Below are 5,243 nucleotides of genomic sequence, written 5' to 3' on the forward strand. Positions count from 1 at the left end.
ACGGGAGGGGCAGAGGCAATGAGCAGGGTCAGACTGACAGGAGCAGGAAATGGGCAAAACAAGGGCAGACAGGAGCAGGATCATAACACTGTTCTTATATTTGTTTATACGAAACATCTCAGATTTCTTTATTATTTAAACTGTTTATACACTGATTTATTAAATACTTTACATACTACTACATTTTTTCCATTGTAATTCTTGTGGGATTTACAGAGAGTACAAAAACAAATTCAATAAATAACACTACACAAGACTGATACAGCAGACTGCTAAAAAAAGTATTAGCACAAATTCAAGTTGGTCATGATAGAAGTATGGATACATTATTCCAGTTTTCTGTAAACTCATCAAACATCTGTGTAGTTAAATCCTGCAAGAAATAACTCATTCCTAAACTATCACATTACCTGTTGGGTAAAATTAGTGGTGTTCCAATCTCAATACTAACAGCTCTATACCAGTATTTTTACAAGTACTCACGCAAAATGCAAGATACTGAGGACCGATGCCAATGCCAGTATCAGTACCCCATTAAATGTGTTACAATTAACATTTCAAATGAAAAGCTTCAGTTCCATGTTCAACGAATTTATACACGTAAGAAAGTTGCTCTTGTTTTTATTTATCGTAATATGTTAAAACAGTTCATATCATGCCAAGTACTTGGAGTTGGCGAGCATACAAACTGAAGTACTAGTACTCAGTTTGAGGCAACACAAAACAGGAGACAGGATATAAGAAAATAAAACACAATACCAAACAACAAAACAGACAGAAAACATGACATGAAAAGAACCATAAAACACTAACCAAGGCAATAATGATGACATCATCTTTTCACCAGGCTGGATCAGACCTTTACATTTGATTGACATCACAGCTTCGATCCTCGTTTCCTGTGTGATGAATCCACCCCTGCATCAAGATACAGTTTACACCTAATTGGTTTGTGTTCAATGAATCCACACACCTGTTGGATGTGTTTCACTGTTTCATGGTTAGGGTTATTTAAAACAACATAGAAGAGACATTATAACAGATTATTATGTCCAGAGCAGATAAATRTATGTAAAAAAATAAAGAGTGAGGCTGACCTTGTTCTCATAGTTCAAATCTGGACTGCAGGTTCTGCTACTTGAGTGCAGTTTCATTAATTGTGAAAAATCCTTTAATTTATTATGTGAGCAACTATAAAGCCTGTAAATGGACCAGGTTTTACTGGTGAAAAGAGCTAAAAATCGATGCAATGCGATTTAAAATCAAAACGTTGTCCTTTCATGGCTGTTCTTCATTCACGTTATGCACACAGAGTCAGTCAATCAATAAATCTGTTCATCTCCAAAACAACAACATGAATCGTGGTTTGACTGAATTCAACAAATTAGCCAGTGGATGTTGTAGTTTAGGAGTAATGTGTTGATGGGTCGGTCTTTTTTACAATTTCGCTTTACATCGACCTGTAGTTGTGTTTTTTTTCCTGTAAAATTTCGGTGTTTGCAAAAAAAAGTTAAAAGTTTCCTAAAAACCTTCTAAAAGCCTAACACTAACACTGTTTGCTGAGTTTACAGAAAAAACCCAAGGAGTTTTCTTAAAGTTTTTTTTTCTCAAAATACCATGCGAAATGTATTTGAGTGTATCTCAGCATTTACCCACTCTAATTAAATAATCTTGGTATCAGAATAAAGYTAACACTTGAGAGATTTAATCAGAAGTGTAAGCATTAAAACAGCTGCTGTGGTTTTAGAGATATTGGAGATGGAACATTATTTTTTTATTTTTTTACTCTCACCTGAATATTTTTTGCGTTAGACAGTATATAACCTGTTTAAGATCATAATGAAGTTGGCTAAAAACTCTTGGAAACCATAAATCCACTCGTGGACATTACCTGTGCAAAGATTCATGCTGCTAAAATTAACTGGAGCAAAGTTACACAGGTTTTAGTAAAGAAATAATTTTGCATTTTGTCATTCTGCACAGGACAGACCATGATGGTACCATTAATAAATGTTAAGAAATCTTAAGTTTTTTTGGCCACGCGTTATTTATTTTTTCTCATCTGCCTTAAAAGACTTGTTATTCAATGTTTGTTCTTTTGAAAAATTATCCAAACATTTATTTTTCAACATACTTTACAACATATTTAGGTATCTACTATGACTTGCTTTAAAAAATAATGTCAAAACTTTATTCCTTTACAGATTTGCTCGAATGTTTTTTACAGATTTGCAATGATGCCATTTTGTACAGTTTGTTTACTTTCTGATTCAACTGCTTGTCGTTTGAACTGTGTTTGGTGAATGTAAAAATAGTTTCCATGAGTTTTTAGCCAAGATTCTTAGGTTTCTTTTGATACCAAACATGTCCAGGTTCAACTGACAGATCTGAAGTTAAAAGAAACAGAAAACAGAAAAAGTTGTTTTGCCCCCGGTACCGGGGGCATATTTATTTAAAAGCACTGAAAAAAAATAATTCAGGTTTGTTAAAAGAACTAAAACTTTATACATTTTAGATTGTGTGACCTTTTTTTCAAAGTCATGAGTACTGATGGGCAGTTACAGTTTGAACACTGAGTTTTATGGCATTGTGGTGTTGAAGCTTTGTGAACAGGCGAGCTGCAGTTTAGCCCACAGTGCTGCCTCTGAATGAACTTCATTTGTCATAATTACAGACTTCAGCTCAGAACTATTTCACTTTCCCACATGGACAAACATACAGACAATAAAAACACTCCTATTAATATTCCTTGTGTATACTCTTTGTGCTGTCAAATGAAACCGTATCCTGGGTGTCTTAATTATTCTAATCAAATGTAAACGGCCTGACATTCATTTATACATTTTTAATAAGTGAAACAAAAGAATCTCTGATTGGATATGAGGCCTTCCTGACTTCTCAGTTTCTCTCCTTGTGTCTTATTCATCCTCAGTTATCTCTCCCTTCATCTCTCTTTTCACCCAACAACCTTTTTCTCTTGTCTGTGCGACTCTTCACCCTTTGCTTCCTGTAATTTTGCTTGTGGGTGTTGAGTAATTAGCAGAGCCTCCCACTTTTTTATTCTAGTGTCAGATTGGGGAATTTGAGAAATGTCCCATAAAGATTAAGTGTCTTGATAAGGTTATGACTGAGACTCCATTAAAAAAGATGAGCTATACAATGGCCGTTTGTCTCCTTTAGGGAAGACGGGAAACACGTGAGAGACATTGTGAAGATGACCTCAGATGGAACAATCAYTTCAGAGCTGGAAGAACATTTTAAAACCTTTGCTTACAGAAAAATTAGAAAAGAATTTGACAAAAGTATACATTGTATTTAAAGTTTCAGTATGAGCACCCAATATTTCTTAAAATAACAATAGAAATTTAGGTGGCAAATTTCTTCCAAAACTATACATACTTTTATATACTGTGTATAAGTATGTAAATGCTCACATAAATGTAGCTTTGTCTGTGTCTTTGAATGTCACTGGAAGGATTTTAGTCAAAGTAATTGTTAGTTTTAAATTTTGACTGCAATAAGCAGTGTCCCAATACCAGTTTTTCTCAAGCGAGTTCTTCCGATATGGGTGCTCACAGATACTGAGTACTTACTGAGTTAGAACTTAAACATAACACAATGACTTTAAACCACGTTTATTTTATTTAGAACAAAGTGTCTCTCCTTCCTTATAGGCCTACAGCCCCACAGACTGGATTAAATCAAATATACGGTGTGATTCATACTGTTGTAACAGTATATATCACACTGTATATTTGATATATACTGTTGTAACATTTTAAAATAAATCAAAATAACAAAGAATTTCTTTCAACTTGTATGAAACTGACAAACGTTTCACTTGAAATGTAAACTGTAACACAGTGACATCACTCCCAAGGACCTTTTGAACAGAGATGTGACGTTCGCAAAACATCCAAATCGTTTGAAYGGCTCCTCACAACGAACCGACACAGACAGTAAAAGGCCTTTTGTAGTTTTACTTTTCTTACTCTTTGTAAAATCTTCTTTGTCCTCCTCYTTGACCACAGAGACAGTTGGTCCCCATTTGCTTTTTCACAGTTAACACAGAGCGGAGCAGTGCAGCAGCTGGGGGGGTGGGGGGTGGGGGGGTCTGCTTAACAAAACACGAGGTCCCACCCACATGAATGATGTCAACACGTACGTCATGACGTACATCCCTACGATGACGTAACTCATTCAAATTCCAACATTTTTTTTTGAACGACTGTGAAACAAGCAGCTCATAAAGATCCAAGTCCCTTCAAAGAGCCTTTTATCCCATCTCTAATTTTGAACATCGGGACGCCACTAGCTACAACAACTGAWTAATTCGAAAACCTCAATATAATCAACTTTACAGATATGGAGCTACAAGTTGATTTGTTGTAGCTGGGAGCAATCCTGAACAGATATTCTGAGAGTTTAAAGATCCAGTGAGATGCAACATGTCATCCTGAATCACCTCATTTGTTCAGATTTGATCAAATTTCAAGCTTAAAACTCAAAAAGTCAAGATTAGATAATGCTGTAAGCATTCACTCAACAGTAGTTTGTTTTTATTAACAATAATTCTGCATTTATTTATTTATTGACTGTTATTTTACCAGGCAAGTCCCACTGAGATCTCAGATCTCTTTTTCAAGGGAGGGCTGGGTCTGAAAGCAACCTATTGTAAATGTTTTTAGGGGTGGGGGAAACTGGAGTACCCAGAGAAAACCCACACAAGCACAAGGAGAACATGTAAACTCCACACAGAAAGACCCCAGGTCCAGACCGGGGATYGAACCCAGGACCTTCTTGCTGTGGGGTGTCAGTGCTAACCACTGAGCCGTCGTGCTGCCAATTATGCATCTTATTTGTGTAGTTTAGGTTTATCTACTTTACATAATGCTGCAAGTAGATTACGTCACATGCAGTTAAATTATACTGAGATGAAGCAAAACATAGGTTGGATGAATCGTTTTAATTGGTTATAATATTTTATTTGAATTGATGACTGTAGACAAACTAAACTAAAACATGCTCCATCTTATGATTTATAGTGGAGAAAAAGAACAAAGTGGTCAAAGTGGTCAGGAGTTATGAATAATATGAAGACCAAAAACAATGCTTGGGTCTTTTCCACTCAGAACTGGTATTTGCAACTGGTATTTGAAAAAAAAGAAAAAAAGGATGTCCTACAAGAGTGTGTATACACACACACACACACACACACACACACACACACACACACACACACA

Source organism: Austrofundulus limnaeus, unplaced genomic scaffold (assembly GCF_001266775.1).
Source record: "Austrofundulus limnaeus strain Quisiro unplaced genomic scaffold, Austrofundulus_limnaeus-1.0 Scaffold15, whole genome shotgun sequence".
Taxonomy (NCBI): domain Eukaryota; kingdom Metazoa; phylum Chordata; class Actinopteri; order Cyprinodontiformes; family Rivulidae; genus Austrofundulus; species Austrofundulus limnaeus.